We start from the raw sequence: 19,052 nt of genomic DNA on the forward strand, positions 1-19,052 counted from the left end.
TGATTTCTAACTATCTTCTAACTCCAGAGTAGAGCTAATAGGTAGCCACTAATTATACATTATATGGCTATTTAAATTTAAATTAAGTAAAATTAAATAAAACTATTTACTTTCTCAGTCACATTTATTATTTCAAATGCTCTATAGCTACATATAACTAGTGGTTATCATATTGGGCACCTCAGATATACACTTTTCCATCACTGCAGGAAGTTTTGTTGAAGATCACTGCTCTATAGGGTATGATATTCCAACAGTTTCTGTTACATGTATCCTCAAGATTAGGTGGACACAGGGGAAATCAATAGTTCTCGCTTGCAATGTTCCGATATATCTTAAATTATTTCAAAATCACATAAGCCTGAACAAATTGAGGTGTGTTGACCTGAAAGAAATAGCCAATTAATAAGGATACAATAGTTTAACAGAAAATGTTACCTAAACTGTAGCACACCTTGGACAATTATTCAGTTGGCTCAATACTGGCAACATGGAAAGAAAGGAAGGTGGTTTAGAATGAGGAGGCAGATTTGTTAAATATCAGTTTGTTACTGTTTCACAAAGGCTGAAATAAAATCTGTATGGTTGCATGGTGCTAGCCTAAAGGAGAACATGATCAATTCTTTCCTGTATGTTGTCCTCACATTGTATATCATCTGGTAGCACACAATGTTTTCTAGAGTTGAATCTCAAAATTAAAGTTAGTCTGAGCAACATAGTTAGACCCCATCTCTACAAAAAATAATAAATTAGCCAGGCATGCTGGCATGCACCTATAGTCTCAGCTACTCAGGAGGCTGAGATGGGAGGATCCCTTGAGCCCAGGAGGTTGAGATTGCAGTGAGCCATGATTGTGCCACTGTACTCCAGCCTGGGCAACAGAGAGAGACCTTGTCTCAAAAAATAAAAAAGAAAGAAGGAAAGAAAGAAAAAGAAAGAAAGAAAGAAAGAAAGAAAGAAAGAAAGAAAGAAAGAAAGAAAGAAAGAAAGAAAGAAAGAAAGAAAGAAAGAAAGAAAGAAAGAAAGAAAGAAAGAAAGAAAAGGAAGGGAGGGAGGGAGGGAGGGAGGGAGGGAGGGAGGGAGGGAAGGAAGGAAGGAAGGAAGGAAGGGAAAGGGAAAGAAAGAAAGGGAAAGAAAGAAAGGGAAAGAAAGAAAGGAAGGAAGGAATTTGTCAATTGTGTTGTTTTCACAATAGACAATACAATACATGAGTAAGGAAAAAAGAAGTGCATTCAGCTGAAAAGATGAGCATGAACAAAGTCTGTGTCTAGTAAAGGATTTAAGAAACTGGTACTATTTAAGTAGAAGTGTATGAACAAGGCATGAGAGAGTTGAGGCTGAAGAATGAAACAAAAACACAATTGTGGAGAGCTTGGAATTATTCTATGGCCCACATTTGTCACTAATAAATAATTATACAAAATATCACAGCTATTTCTGCAGAAACATGCTTATAATTGTTGTAATGAATGGTTGCTTTCATAATATTACTGTCTTTTGATGTCACACTTTTTGTATTTTTTAGTGCTTTATGGAAAAGTATCACATAATGTTAAATCTTTTGTTACATACTAATATAAAAAAGTCATTACAATAGAATGTGTAACGAGGCAACACTCTATAAAAGTGAATTTTAAGAATTGTTAGGCATTTTAAAGTTACTTCTGGGAGTTAAATATCTTATCTTATGTTTAAAAATAATATTATCAAATATGTCCTTCATCTCTTTTAGTCTTAACCTCATTCTTTGCAATTCCATTTTAAACAATATTTAACTTTATAGTTACTGCCACGGTGGAAAAAAAGCTATTCCTTCCAGAGCCTTTTCATGTATAAGTCTTATCTTCAAAGGAAATACTCCATTGCTGGATTTCATTCATCTATACTACTGGAAGCTATCCAAGATGGTAAGGACCAATTTAATAAATTGGTTTTTGTGAAATTCATAGAGGCTATTATCCTCATTTATTTGACATCAAAACAAGTCTTTCTTTTTAATCATTAGAAGATTAATTACAACCATGGTCAGCAAATCGACAGCATGGAATTGAGGTAATTTCATATTGAAATAATAAGAAACACATAACATATCCTGTGGCAATGTATACTGATCTCTGTAGAGTTCAGCAGAGTGATTTCCATGTTTTAATTGAAACAACTCTAATTGACTCTTACAGTTCTATTTATAAACTAACATTTAGGACATTAGAACGGGGAGATATCATAAAATATTCTTCCTAAGTATTTAAGATTCAGAGATATGGACAGATATTTAGACACATTATACTACAAATAAAACACATTTAGAATTAGATATAAATTTTCCCAGGCATTTCATTTATAATTAATATACAGATATATGGACGTTTTCCATTTTCTAAGAAATCTTAACAATTCTGTGTTCTAGGTGACACAGCATCTTGCAATATCCAATGACTATTTTGCTATGTTATAGAATGACACTTCCAAGTGTTCATTCTTAAAAGATAAGAATGTTCAATTTTTAATTGTTCACGATAATCCACCTTCCCTCTCTTGGTTTTGTAGTAATATAAAGAGAAAGAAAGAAATCTGTGATTTAATGAGGCAAGATCTAATTAATGCCTGAATTGCATAATCATATCATGAAAGAGCAGAGACGCAGTCACATGCCACCCTGTCCAACACTTCTTCAGCCCAGTGAGGCTATGCTCTTCTCTGAGAGTTTTCAAGTGTCCTATTTATTTTTCCCTTATCTCAAATAATCACAATCTTGAAAGTCTTCTAACAACTTATCGTCTAACAACTTACAATGAAAATGACAACAGTTATCAAATACTTCTTACGTGTTAAAACTTTTTAATTGCTAAATTAAAAGCAATTAAATTTTATTAATTTAATTAAACAATAAGGATTGTTGTCCTTGCAGCAATCCTCAAATGAGAAATCCTATTTTTATTTTAATTTTTGTGATAATGAAACTGAAGAACCAAAGGAAAGTAATTAAATTTTCTTTCTTACAGCAAGTAAGAAAGAGAGCCAGGTTCTGAACATTGGCCATCTGGCTCTAGGTAATGCTCTGTCCCTCCTTCCATGAACCAGAAACAATAAAATGAGGTAATTCACTGGCATTCCATTACCTACAAGTTGTATGTAAGACAAACAGGATAGTCACAGCACCCCATCTCTTAAGAGTAAGCATATTTATTTGAGTAATAGTGTGGAGAAAGAAAAAAAAAAAAGCAGTGTTTATTTCCTTTTTCCAGGCAAGAATACCCTTGTCTTGTGAATGTCATCTAAAATAGATGCAAGGGCAGTGGTTGGTGCAAAGAATGGCAAATGGAGTTAGTGAACAGATCTTAGCTAGCCTATGAACTTCATCATCATTTTCATAAGTCCTTTCAAACAGTAAACTTGCTAAATAAATACAATTTCATCATTGGTCTCTTAGCATGCACAAGGCTTTCACTTATACTTTTAACCAGAAAGCTTCTCATAACTCTGTTTTATAGAAAATTCTGGAGTAGTCACTGTGTGAATGACAGTCGATGTATGGGTACTGGCTTACTCTTAAAACACAAAGAAACCCCCAAAAATGAAACAACAAAAACAAAAAACTTCAGCTTTAATAGGCAACTTTGAGTTGCTGGTCTGTGTAAAGGAAGAAGAGAGAAGAAACTCATCTGACTGTATCATGTGGTCATTTAATGAGCTATTGTAAACATTCAGCCACCAAAATTGTGTCCACATACGAGATATTTTGTAGTTATTTTCTTCTATTTTCTGTATTTGGTCTTCAAGTTTAGGTGCCTCATTAAATAATATACACAGCAAATTTATCTTTTTGGATTTTCAAAATTATTGTTATGGAAATATTTCAACATATACAAAAATAGAGGGGAGACTGAGCCATCACTCAACTTTAACAGATATCATTACATGGCCAATGTTGCTTCAGTATATCTACACACCCTTACATCTGTATTATTTCAAGCCCAACCAAGGAGATACAGCATTTCTTCTATAAATATTGCATTATGCATTTCTGAAAGGTAAGGACATTTTTGTTTTGTTTTGTTTTGTTTTTTGTTTTTTGGTTTTTGAGACGGAGTCTTGTTCTGTCTCCCAGGCTGCAGTGCCATGGCACGATCTAGGCTCACTGGAACCTCTGCCTCCTAGATTCAAGCAATTCTCGCCTCAGCCTCCCGAGTAGCTGGGACTACAGGCATGTGCCACCACGCCCAGCTAATTTTTGTATTTTTAGTAGAGACGGGGGTCTCCCCATGATGACCAGGCTGGTTTCAAACTTCCGACTGCAGGTGATCTGCCCGCCTTGGCCTCCCACAGTTCTGGGATTACAGGCCTGAGCCACCATGCCTGGCCAAGATAAGGGCTTTTTGAAAGCACAGAGTTCCATTATCACATGAAAATTAATTATTTATTTATTTCATGGAGTATCTAGTCAATGTGTGCTATATATTCCGGTTTGTGATTGATTGGTTTTTACCTTTTGCTTTGGGATCCAGATAAGATCCACGTATTACAATAATTTGTTGGTTTTCATTTAAATCTCTTTCAATCTTCAGGTGCTGCTCTCATCTTTTTTTTTTCCCCTGAAATGTTGATATTGTTAAAGACACTAAATTCTTTATCATGTAGAGTACTTATGGTCTGAATTTTGCCCATTATAACCTTGTGATGCTTTTTCACATGCCCCTTTGTCATTTTAATACTGGAAAGCAAATTGGAAGTAAAATCACCAGGCTTAAACAGATTCCATTTTAATTTTGTGTTGGCTAGAGGATACTGTATTTTTTCATCAGAAGGTACATGTCTCACTATTACCCTTTTTGTTGTATTGAACATTGATAATCATTTCTTAGATCTAATCATTCATTAGGAGTTGCAAAATGTGTATAGTTTAATTCCATCTTTCATTTTCTTGCATTATGCAGGATATTTCTATAAAATAAACTTCCATTAATTAACTCTTCTCTTAAAGTACCAAGATAGTGAATAAAAGACAAGATGAATGATTGTTTCTCTTCTAGCATTTTTTTGAGATTTTCTTTCATTCTTCAAAGATGAGAATGACCTATAAGAATATTTTGAGATTTATTAAGAACTCATGGATTTAAACACATTTAATATGTATTTGCTCAATTGCAGTCATTATTATTGTGATGCTCAAATTGTCGCAGATTGCATAATGTGAGGTTTCTTAGGCCACTCCTTAATTTTCTTCACATATGATAAAGTAATCAAGTATCAAAGGCACATAGTCTTTTATAACTATGTTGTCATCTTTAATATCAAGACATTGTATGTAGGATCCCACCCTACATCCAGAATCAGTAATTTGTCCAAGGTGGCTTGGCTACTTTCAGGTATAAATACCTTCAATTTCAGCACAACTTCAACCTGTGAGCTAAGGATGCTCAGTGCTCCTGGTTTGGTCATAGTTCTAAACAATTTCCAATGAGTGCTACTAGGGAATGTTTATATTAAGGAGAATATAATTAACGGAATATTTATATTAAGTATCAAGCATTGGTGCTTTCCACTTGAATTCAATGTGGCAGAGTTTTTGCGCAATTTTATATCTTTTTCGTATATACTTTCCCTACAGAATGAGGAATATCTCTTCTCAGTAACACTCACACAATTATTCATATGTTTTATTTTACAGTACATTTACGACAGTCTCAGGATAAAAAACAAAGCACGAACACAAACAATATTATTATAAAAAGCAGTCTGCTGGCAAATATTGTAGTTTTTCAGTACTTAAATTTTATACCAGTAGGAATGCACAGTCAAAATATTATCATAAATCTTTTGAAGACACTTGTAATATGTTCTCTCTGTGGTCATTCATTTTATTTTTAATTTTAATGATTCATTTAAAATACATTTACATTATAATTACACAATTTATTCATTTGTTTTTACATGTAACTGTTTTTTCTAATTTATTGTTTTTCATTCCTTTGTTCTTTTTTCCATAAATAAAAGTGATATGTGGATATATCTGTATGGTTGTGATTTTGTAAGTATTTATGAGGATACATTTGAGTGCACAAAAGTGAATGCATGCCTATGAATTGTCAGGGTCTCTGGAAAATTCTCCATTCCTAGTAATTTTTTATTTACCCAACTAAAACCTGATCCTCTCTAGCCGCATAATATGCTCATCTTTATGTCAGAATTACTTCTGCCTTTTCACCTTAATTTGGACACATAAAAATGCACCAATTTTCTGTCCTCAATTGTATGAAACTGCACACATTGACCCTCCAACCAACCAAAACCCTAAGTAGACAAATCATATATAAATCCTTCTATCTTAAACGGTAGTAAAACAGTTCCTTCCTCAAATGATGTTTTGTGCCACCTTGCATTTCAAATAAAGACTGAAGATTTTCTTGTTTAATACTAGTATTATAAACAAAAGTTTCACAACTCTTTGTTTTCACATTTAATACTAAATTCCAGAGATCACTCCATGCTTGTGCATTTTGATATTTCTCTTTAAATTTTTAAAGCTGCCTAGTATACTATTAGAGATTTTACATAATGTATTTAATTGGTACCCTAATAACTGACAATTAATATGTTATTTATAAAATCATACTATTACAAGAAGTGCTGAAAATATTGAACTCACGTGTATGATTTTTATAATTTTACAAATGCATCTTTAGGATAAGATTTTTTTTAGTTCAAGTGTTACAACTTCTTTGTAAGAGTTGTACTATTTTACAATTCACACTAACAACATATAAGAGTGCCTGTTTTTCTTCAACCTTGCCATATAATCAGTAAACTTTTGGACTTTTCGATAATTTCCTCAGTAAAAATTAGTCTCTTGGTATAATTTTAATTTACATTTCTTTTATTTTTAGCAAACTGGACTTTTTTTTTGCATACACAAGAGAGAGATGTTTACATTTCCCCCCATGGACTGTCTTTTCTTATCTCTAGTTTCAGAGTTGTTGACAATTTTATTCTTTATTTTCCAAAACTCTTTATTTATTACAGATTAAAATTGTTTACAGTTTTATTTCTAAGGCCACTCAGATAAAGCCAATTATTGGTGTATTGAACAATTATCTCAACAAAAGACGTATCTGGAAGTTTGTCTTTATCACATTGCACTATTATTTGCAGTGAACTTTTAACATAACATAGCCCAGTATTTTTTCAATCACTCTTCAAATGGGGAAAAGTTTTCCACATTTTCAATCTTGAATCTTTAAAATAGAAGATAAATATTTACATCTCCAACTTCTGTGGCAACAAGGATATAGTCTAGCTAACGGAACTGAGTAAATTTTGCCAAACAACAGGGTAAAGGACATGAAGATTACCATGATTTAGTGTGCACTGGCTATGTATAACTAAACTAGAGGTTTAAAGAAAAAACTTAAGTTCAAAATCACAAACATTTGATTCACGGTATGGTCTGATAAAGACTAACTTTCTCTAACTGAAAACAGATGCTCTGTTCCATTTTCCAATGTATTTTTGGTTCACTGCCAAATTATATCATTTGAATTATTAGATATGTCAGCTTTTTAAAGTGAAAGCTAAGGCATTTCCCAGGAAAAGGGTGGCACCCTAAGAATTGACATGAAACGGTGTGTGAGACTTGGATGAGCCCAGGGACCCCCACGGCTCACCTCTCCCTAACCCTCCCACCCCATCAGATGCAGTACCTTTTTCCCCCTGATGAGGCAATACTAGCCTTGCTTAGTGGCCCTGTGGCAGACCTTGCAAATGACTGTATATGGTCTCATGCTGAAGTCTCAAACTCCTCAGTCTCAAAGCCCCCACTATAATTATATTCCAATCCGTGTATATTCAGTAGCAGTGGATTGTCACATGAAATTGATATGCTTTTTAAAATATGTGTGATGTTTTAGAATAGATTTTCATGGTGTCAGGCCATGGAATTTAGAATATAATCTTATATTAAATAAACATAGAAACATGGATAAACTTAGAGTTTACAGAATGTTCTTGCTCTGGCAACCAAGAGAGATTCTTCAGTTTTTTGTTGATTTGGTTGTTTGAAACCACTAATCTCAAAGTTTTTCCACAATAAATATTCCAAACCAACAAACCAAAACAAGATTCCTAAAACCAAAAAAGAATAGTTGAATGTATTTAGTATGCTGATCCATTCACCAACCCTTGAGTTTACCTAAGACACTCTCCCACATCATTGAAGTGAGTGCCAGAGTATTTGAAAACACTGTATTATATTTCCTGTAGACTATAAAGGTGAACGGCACAGATTGCAATTAAAATATTCTGTGGATATTATGCTTTGGCAGCTTTTATTTCTGTTTCCTTTGTTCCTCTGCTCAAGTTGCAGGTAATTTAAGGCTAAAATATCCACCCAACATCCCCTGACTCCACTGGAGCTTTGTTTCTGGATTTCAGTTGTGTTTCCACCAAAGATATGCACTGAAACCAGATTTGTCAAAAGAATTGACACAGAGGCAGCATATTCCATATCTTGAAATTTAGTTTGACTCTTTTTTAAAAAAACTGGGTGTATGTGATTAGTGTATGTAGTTATGGGATACATAAGATATTTCGAGACAAGCATACAATGAATAATAATCACATCTGGGTAAAATTCTCAACTTTTAATGCTAGCTCTAGCTCACACCCTTCAAACTCAGAAAGACATAAGCTCATGTCTTTCACACCCTTCACCTCAATCATTTATCACTATTTTATGTTACGAACATTCAAATTGTACTCTTTTAATTATATTTAAATGTACAATAAATTATTGCTGACTATAATCAATCAGTTGTGCTATCAAATACTAAATCTTATTCTATCTAACTATATTTTTAACTTTTTTTTTTAATAAATTACCAGCCAACTTGCAAAGTTGAACAGAGAACTTTTTGGAACCAGTAGTCTGGATAACTGGATTGCAGATACGGGTAAGACATTCTGTCTTCAGGTCTTTCTTCTGCTTCAGTTATGGAGTTGCAATGTCTGGGAAAATACGTATCGATGGCAAGCCCATAGCTGATTGAAATCATTTGTCATTTTTGGTCCTGGAATTTAAAACTCAAGGACTTTTTATTTTACCCCCTTTGAGTGGCAGTGTTCCCTTTTACTGGACCTTAGTGAAAGCAAATCATCTTGCAGAAGAGAACATTGTTTTACGCAGATATCACTTTCCCATACTGCAATGGGTTGCTTCTGAACCCAAACTACATAATATGAGTATAAGAATTATCTGTAAAATGTAAATGTCACATCCAATCAACGGCTCAAAACCTTATCATAATGGAAAAAATGAGCAGCTGCTTAAATAATTTGGAATATAAAAATGTTCTCATTCGCTTTTTTTTAAAATCACTGTTCTAATGGGCGCTACTTACAAGATTACTATCTGATAAAAAAGCACAATTCTGTTGTGGGATAGCCCATTTATAAGATGGGCAATTCAAAATCATGCTACAGTACAATTCTTCCTAACTATGGAAAATTGGTGACAGCCCACAGTATTGTATGTTCAATGGAATAGATTAAGCTCCAGTCAGCATTCTTTGCCATACAGTATGCCACTGAAATTTACTGGAACGTACCACTGTAATTGCCATTGTTAATAGCTCTGACAAATAAACTTCATATTCCTAGACAATTAGAGGGAGATCCATTTGAAGAGTCAATTTCAATGGAGGCAAATACATCATGTATGTGCTCCCCAGAAGGGACGTATCTGGAAGAAAGTAACAGAAGAAATAATGCAGATCAGTGTTTATATTAGCTCACTGGATCCACACTTAAATTTGCTATGAAAATGTAGGTACCGTGAAGACATTTGGTGCTAAATGAGGGATTTGTGGGGCAAGCCACCAGGGTTCACAAGGCAGAGGCTATCTGGATGGACACGTTTTGAAGAGACCTTAGCATATAATTTGTGGACATGGACCAGCTTGTAATTGTCAGATAGACTTGGTAAAACTCTATTCTCAAACAGAGGTCAGTGATGGATTATGTTTTCCATAAACATTTTGTCAGAATCTGAAGATGTCATGCCTCTTGCAGGAGCAGACAGCACATACATACAATTAAATTCCTAAATGACCTTTTTTCCCTCTTTGTACTATGATTACCAGATATCACAAACGACAATAAGATTCTTTCTGTAGCTACAGCTACTCAGGAATGAATACCTTGGCATAGTACTGCAGTGTAATTGGTTGTTCCATGCCTGCCATTACCCATAGGCAACATGCACTAATGGCTTTCTAAAATACATTTTACAGGCTGGCTGGTCCAGCTGTGCTCTGATGTTGACACTCTGAACATTAATATAACTTGAAAAGCCCCCTCTGACTTGGCCAGGGTTTTAAGTACTTCCTAGCACAGTAGAGAAAAGCAGTGGAAATTGTTCTATCTGGTATGCTAGGAAAGAATTTCTGCATCTTATCTCTGGACATTCATCTCCACTTTCTGCTCCCAAAGTGACTCCAGTGAATGGCAAAGGAGTTTCACATTGCTTAAATTGGGGATAAGTAGATAAGACAAGCACAGTATTAATTATCTTTGTCCTTCAGGATGGTCCTACTAGCCTTTCCCCTGGAGAAATAACTATAATGATAGCCCGACTTGGAGTGATTATACATTTTTGTTGAATGTCCAATCTGAAGGTGGAAAATATTTCCCTAGTCATTGTCCCTCATCCGAGGATTCCACATGCTGGGCATGTGCTTATCCATTTTCATAAGCACTATTTGTGAACCCAGTGATTCACTCCTGTCTTCATTAGACTTTATTACTCCAAGAAAAAGGTACAGTGTGGCCAATCTCAGCAGGAATAACAAAACACCATTAATCAAGATTAAACAAATCTTATTCACAAAAGAAAGGAGGAAACTCATAGAGGAAGTGAGTGTTTACATTGAAAACATTTATCATTCTCAGTTTGTATTCCATGTACAGGCAACTAGCCTTGAACAACCTCCTCTGACTACACTAGTCAGTACAGACAGCTCAGCTCACAATATGAATTTATTATAATGTTAAATTTGTCATGCTTAGCATTACATGGCACAAAAGTGGTTTTGTGAAAGCACTTCCAGATAATGTCTTGGGAATCCCTTCTTTCTAAAATTACCTGAGGCTCCAGTTTGTTCTTCTTGATAGTATTCCAGATAGTCATACTAATGTGTCAAGCTCTTTTAATCTTCTTTGGCATACGAATGCTCTCATTTTTCTTCTTGGCTTCCAGTATGTTGTACCTCTAATATTATTAAACATTGATGAATATTTTACTTAAAGCCAAATGAATTACTTTTCCAGATGAAGAAGTTTATGTTAGATGATCTCCTATGGGCCAAGTGTTATACTGAGGAACGACGTAAGTTTTATCTCAGATGGCCGTAAGGTTGGCCCTGACCCCATCTCATCTAGGAATTCCAAATATTCTGGCTGATTTCAGCAACATTCATATGTAATTTCCCTAACTGAGCTCCAAAGACATTTCAAGGTTGTTTCATGAATTTGAAGTCCCCTGTTTCCTCAAAAGGAGTTATCTTCATAGTACATTAATCTTTTGTTCCACAACTACACCACTCTTTTAAACAACTGTGGAAGCTAAAATAATTTTGTGCTCTTTGATCTTTCTCTGCTCAGACATTCTCAATCTGTTAATTACTAGTATGTTTTGATTACATGGAGATAACTGTGTACCTCGCACAATATGCAATAAAACCTAAAGAACACAGTACTTCTTACCTGGAATGATTGCAAGGAGAAAAACTGAAAAGACAGGATTATGGAGGTGGTTTTAACCTGATTGGGAGGCTGGTAGTATATAGGAACAGTGGGAAAAAAAAATCAATCTATCATCTGGAATCAATTCTCTATTGCAAAAGAGGTAGTAAGCTAAGTGGCATAATAGAAATGAGAAATATAGAGAAAGTGAAGGCGATTGGCTGACTCTGCATTCACTGGAGCATTTAAAGAGAGAATGTTGACACTAGATTGAAATTATCTAACTGAAATAGGCAGCTAAATAAGTTTTTGAGTCACCACTCTAGAGTTCCAAATCCCTCAAGCATCTATCAAAACTTTACATACTGAAAGCAAGCGTTCTCAGCTTCTGCAAGATAAAACTTGAAATGCAGTTTTCTTTTCCTTATTTTTCCTCCACTCCCTAAATATGCTTTTGCAATTTTCTGTGGATAATTTACACTTGAGGGTGAAAGTATGTTCAATTTAAGCTCTCCCTTCAGTAGAAATGGCTTAAATGATATTTCTTCCCACGTGCCGCAATAATCTTTATGAGAGATAAATGGGAGCTTCCACATATTGAGCAAATGCAATATTCCGGACATTTTACATGCTAACACATTTAATTCTCCCAAAACACTCTATGAGGTGAACAAAATTTTTACCTCAGTTTTACACTTGTGGAGTCTAAGGCTTACATAGGTTAAATAACTTTCTTGGGATTATAAACCCAAGTGAAATTTTTAGAGTGGCATTGACTTGTTTGCTGAACTGTGCTGAATGTCTCCTTCTAACTTCTAGACTGTTTTAGCATTCATTCATTCCAGCTAACTCGTACTCCTGGATTTTATTTATTTATTTTTCCTGAGATGGAATTTCGCTCTTGTTGCCCAGACTGGAGTGCAAGGGCGCGATCTCGGCTCACTGCAACCTCCGCCTCCCGGGTTCAAGTGATTCTCCTGTTTCAGCCACCCAAGTAGCTGGGATTACAGGCATGCACCACCATGTTGGGCTAATTTTGTATTTTTAGTAGCAAGGGGTTTTGCCATGTTGGTCAGGCTGGTCTCAAACTCCTGACCCCAGGTGGTCCACCTGACGCGGCCTCCCAAAGTGCTAGGATTACAGACATGAACCACCAGGCCTGGCCATACTCCTGGATCTTTATAAATTTCTACACTATTCACTCATGGCTGCTCCATTAACTTTTTTTTTTCTATTTCTGTGAGTTTAAAATAGAATGCTTTGACACATTAGTATACCATTATGAACAAAGTACATCACAAAGTTTCTGTTTCTGGCTAAGATGGAGTGTGTGGGAAGATAATTGCCCTCCCACCTGAAGCAACAAAAAATGAATAAAATAAATTTAAAATGGTTTTCAGACTATGGAACAAGGCGAAGAAATGCCAATGAAGATTGATGTATTCCCTGAGTTGTAAGAATAGAGCTGAGAGTGCAGGAAAACAAAGGTAGCTAGATGCCATGGGCTGAATGTTTGTGTCTACCCAAAATTTCTTTGTGGAAGCCTAAGTCCCTAATGTGATGGTATTTGGAGATAAGCCTTTGGAGGGTAATTAGGTCTTGATGGTGGAGCTCTCAGATGGGAGTAGTGCCATTATAAACAGAGAGAGGAGAGTTTGCTTCCTCGCTTTTGTATTTTCTTTCATGTGAGGGCACAAAAAGATGGCAAAATAAAGACACAGAGAAGATGGTCATCTGCAAACCAGAAATAGAGCCCTTACCAGACACTGGATCTAATGGTGTCTTGACCTTGGTCTTCCCAGCCTCCAAAACTGTAGGAAGCAAAGTTTTGTTGTTTAAGCTACCCATTCTATGGTATTCTTTTATAGTAGCCTGATCTAATGCACTGGAAATCACAGGACAGAATGGCAAACATGAGAAAGAAGCAGAGAGGAAATCAAGAGATTTCTCAGAGGATTAACCTCAAGTGTTCAGCAGAATGCTGAATGGCACACATGTGAGAGAAAACTATCAAAGATTAGGAAAACATTTAAAAAGATTAGAGTAGTAGTGTCTGGTACACACCAAGTATAAGGAATAGTTTATGTTAACACCGGCCAAACTGGAAAGACTCATAATTCATGAATAACTGGATAGAGCCCTAAGAAGTGTTTTCCCTCAGTAGTTGGTAACAAAATAATTAGCACTATACCAAATCCAGAAAATATCATATCACACTAGAGCAAAGCTCAGAAATATTGAATGCAAACATATTCAGCACCCCAAAATGTAAAATTCACATTATGTTGCTGCTAATTACAAAATATCAGACACTCAAAGAACCAGGAATATACAACCCAAGGCTGAAAACATCAATTATTCAAAACTGATTAAACAGGACAGAAATATTATGCAACAATATTTTAAAAAATTTCTTACAAATGTATTCTGTTCATTTGTTAAGTAGACAAACGTAAAGAATAAAAGAAGGACCCAAATCAAACTTTGAGATGAGAAACAAAATGAATGAGATGAAATACACCCGGTGTGATAAAATCAGGTATTTTGAAGGAAAAGATTAATGAATCTGAAAACATAGCTGACTTAGAGAGAAGTATCCTGCATGTAGAATAGTGTTCACTCAATCTGTTCCTAATGCCAACAGTTATAAACCATTATAAATGAAATGGACATTCAAATGGCTTAACATAAAACAATAGCAACAAAAAACAAAATAAAATGAAATTAATATGCAACTTTTATTAACACATTGCTACTATGATTGCCAAACTAAATTTTCCTGAAACATATCTTATTGAGTTTTATTATCTTTAATTTAATATATTTTATGCATAATTAGAGAGGTAGGAAGAAAACAGAAAAAAAAAAGTATACATTTTCCAGAATAGAGGAGAAGGAAAAATGAAAATTTTATATTTGTTGGTTGAACACTGTATTAGGATGAGATCATAAGATTCATATTATTTAAGGAATAGGATGTTTTAGTATGTTTGTGTCACTATGTGTAATAGACATAGCTAAGAAAATATTTTTAGAATGATAAAGCTATCCTATATGATACTATTTTACTGGAATCATAGTTATATGATTAGATATATTACACCATGCATTTGTTAAAACCCATAAACCTATAAAACACAAAAATGAAACAATGTATACAAATTAAAGAAATACTGAAGAGTATCAGTATCTCTGGATGGAATTCAGAATGTGCCAATAAAATCTAACAGTATTACAAATGTATGATACAACCTCACACCAGGAGGTGGGAGCTGAAGGTGCTGCACTGAGTCACTTTGTTTATGAGTGGAAATGTAACCGCATAAGAATTGCATTTTAGTTGATAAAAATCATTCCCTATAGGGTTACAGGCTAACAATTCAGAAAACGCTAGACATGTTTACTGAAATTCAAACTTATAGTACATCGATATCTGATGGTTAAATCAGTGTTTCTTACTACTGGACCGAGAAGTTAAAAACAAGCAAGTGAGGAAGGCAAAATGTATCCAAGTGGTAAAATTTTACAATAGGAGACATCATAATGACTTCATGTTATCTTAGTATAGATATAGATGTATGCCATATAAATTGTTATATATCAAGTATGTAAAATTCTTTGTATATACACATATTTCCTTGCTCTGACAACTGAGAGGGCCTAAAACAAAAGGCACCCAAAACCAATGAATGCATCTAGCACCCATATCTTTATTATGATACTATCATCCAATAAAAAATTAGTGCACCTTGGAGAAATGTCTGATTATAGGACTGGAAGTGGAAATATACAAGGTTAGACTGGATAACCTTGTAGTAATAGAACGTGAAGATGTGCTCAAACAAAATAGAGCAAAACCAATCAAACAAACAAAAGACCAAAAAAAAAAAAATCCCCCAAATATGGGTATGTTATAGGGAGACATTTACCAATGGAAAGATCTACTTATGGCCAAACCTGAAACAATAAAAACCACAAACTAATGTAGTATTGTATTTTAACCCTTAATATTAAATCAGTATTCATAATGTCATACTGATATAAACAAATCACTAAAACCTAAGTAAAATAGAGAAAATGGACAAATCTCCTCTGCTGAAGAATTACAATTTTCAAAATAGATTTTTTTTTTTTCAAAGAGGTAGAGTGATAACTCCACACTCCTCAAATCTGGGTTACGTATAACTTTCTTCCAAAGAGTATAGTATGAGAAGAATGAAAAATGAATCATTTCACAGTAAGTAAATATTTTTTTAAAAGTTTAGTAGAATCACAAAATCTTGTGTTTTAGATTTTGGTAACTGTGAAATATTTGCACAATAGAATATTTACTGGAAGAAGGAAAACTCAAAGGCCAGAAAAAGTATTTGAAAGGCATGCATGGAAAAGGTAAGAGATGCTGGGGTCTCTGGAACTAATTAGCTAAAGGGAAAGATAGAAACAAGGTATTTGTCTTTACTTTTTATTTCACTTTCCATCATAATTCTATAAGCTAAAAATTACTTAACATAGTAAGATTTTTATCTTTAACTTGGTGAATGATAATAATCATAGGTAATTATTGTATATTAACTGAATGGAACACAATAATAGGTTCTTAGTTGACTAGTAAACAGCAAAGACATACACACACTCATTGCATACATTTGAACGTACTAGATGTAATACTAAATAAATATAATTTCATTTGCTTATGTTGCTTTGTATTCTATATTAAACTGTTGAGTAGCTACTGAGAATAAATACTTTATTTGAAGTCTGCTGTACTTTCATGATTGTTGAGTTAAAACTCCTTTTGTGTACATTTTGTAACAGGTCATGTCATGTAATAAAGTCACAATATATTTTATAATTAATTATAGATGCTGCTAATTTTCTATAGTGTGTTGAACTCCTGGACTTGATAAAAAAGATGCAATGAACTATATTGTATCTTTACCAAGAATTATATAGATTTAGTATAGTCTGTGGCATATTTGTTGTCTAGCCCTTGGATTATTTCTAAATATGAAATTTTATTTGATAAGTTTATCTTATATTTAAAAATGGTTTGCTTTGTATTCTAGATCCATTTAATTCTCTGTTACCTAGAAAACTGCATTTGCCTGATGTGCATGCACAATAATCTCATTTAAGTTGGGTCTACTCTGAATAAATGTGATAATCCAAATCAGTTCATTTCACCATTTCAGCACTTGCTTATATTTGTCAAGTGGCAAATACTTCATTAACTCAAAGACATACTTCGTCAATTTGATTGCGTATCTTGTTGGTACAGCTGCTTGTTTTCATAATCCAGTTGCATATTAGGGCATTTGAGTCTGTAGTTACATGACCACTCTTGTTTATTTGCTGATGACTCTCTGCTTTAATAATTGAAGTCATCAGTGTATGAAAATGTGTGTTTTGCAAACACCGATCCATTGACCAAGCTGTGTGTTGGTACGCTAATTAATAGTATCTATATTGAAATGCTTTCATTAAAAGGGTGGTGCTATAATATAAAATAAGAGAGTTACAGCATATTATTTGTAATGTAAATATATAAACTAGAGGAATATTTAAATAACTTTAAATATATAGTGAGCTCTATTTATTGCAATAGAAAATTTTAAGCAAGGCAGTCACCTGTGACCTTTTTCCCACCTAAGGATTTGTTTGGTGCAAAAGATGCCATTTAAATCATTCTTCTGAATCAATACATTTTAACAAGATAGACTACTTTTCTGTATGTTTTATACTACGTTAGCAAGGTCATGAGAAAGGCCAATCAAAGTTAGAGAAGGCTTTGAAGGAAATATATGAGTTGACTTATTTCTGTAAGTCATTTTCTAAACAGGTAAGTTATAGAATTTCATAGCAATGAGAAAAATGAGTATTAAAATACCATTGAGTTCTGGTCTGACACTTAAGCGTCCTGGACATTATAATTCCATCCTAGTAAGTAAAAGCTCAACAAACCAAGGGTGACCAACTCTTTTTAGATCTGTCATAAAACTGATGTCACAGGGCAAACTGCTGCCCCAAGAAGAAGCCATCATATAAACGAGTTCCAGGGTAGAAAACCTGATCTATAATTGACAAATTATTGCAGGTTCAATGGAGAGAAGTCTGAGAGTTGGGAAATTCAGGGTGTTCAGCCTTAGGGGAACACACTCACACTTTTCACAGTTTTACTTCCAGGAGTTCTACTATGTTCTCACAGTAAAAATCTGAGGAGAATTCCCTCTTGATTCTGGCAATGGGAGGGAAGAAGTAGCCATTTAGAAACATGAAAAAGCATTTTGCTTTTCTTAACAAGGCTTGCCCTCATGAGAAACTACTTTACCGGAACGTAACATGTTGAAGCTCTTCAGAGCTTCACTAATGTTGGGGAAGGGAATTATCCAACTCTGGCCAGCTTTAGTCCTGCTTTAGTCTACTCCTAGCCTTCCATGTGGAAAAAGAAAAATACCAGACTTCTACCTTCTCTAATTATCTTTTGTCACCTAAGGTGAGGGGAGTACTAGAACGCACTCACGAAATTCAGTTCAGGGTCCCAGTATCACTAAATGACTGAGACCTAATTATAAGACTGTAGAATGCTTCCTCCTTTCCCCCACACATTACCATCATGTTACTAAAGGCTGCTTAAGAAAACACCGTTTGAAGGGACAGAGCAAATGTCATAACCAGAGTCATATATTAACTGGAATACTGGAATTATCATACCAAAAATCTAAAATAACTATGATTAATATGCTAAAGGCTCTAACAGTGACAGAAATTTCCCAGAAAAAAAAAAAAAAACAAAAAGAAATGCTAGAGATAAAATACACTGAGACAGAAATAAAGAATGCCAATCATTGACTCACTAGTAAACTGGACATGGAGGAGAAATGAAGCCCTGAGCTTGAGGATATGTCAATAGAGATTTTCAGAACTGAAAAGCAAATATAGAAAAGACTAAAAACATTATTTGAGAACTTTGGGACAATGATAAAAGGTGTAACATGCGTGTAATGGGAATGCAAGAAGCAGAAGAAAGAAACAAAGGAAGAAATATTTGAAACAGTAATAACTGGGAATCTCTCCAAAGTAATGTCAGACATCAAATCACAAATCTAGGAAGCTCAAATCCACCAGACTTGGCAAATGCAAAACAAACAAACAAAACAAAACAAGAAAGCCCACACCTGAGCATATCATACAAACTGCGGAAAATCAAAGATTAAAAAGATAATAAAGGAATACTGTGAACAGATCTAGGAGCACAAATTTGAAAACCTAGATGAAATAAACCAATTCCTTGAGAGACACAATCTGCCAAAACTCATACA

This window comes from Macaca thibetana, chromosome 17, assembly GCF_024542745.1.
Source record: "Macaca thibetana thibetana isolate TM-01 chromosome 17, ASM2454274v1, whole genome shotgun sequence".
Lineage (NCBI taxonomy): Eukaryota > Metazoa > Chordata > Mammalia > Primates > Cercopithecidae > Macaca > Macaca thibetana.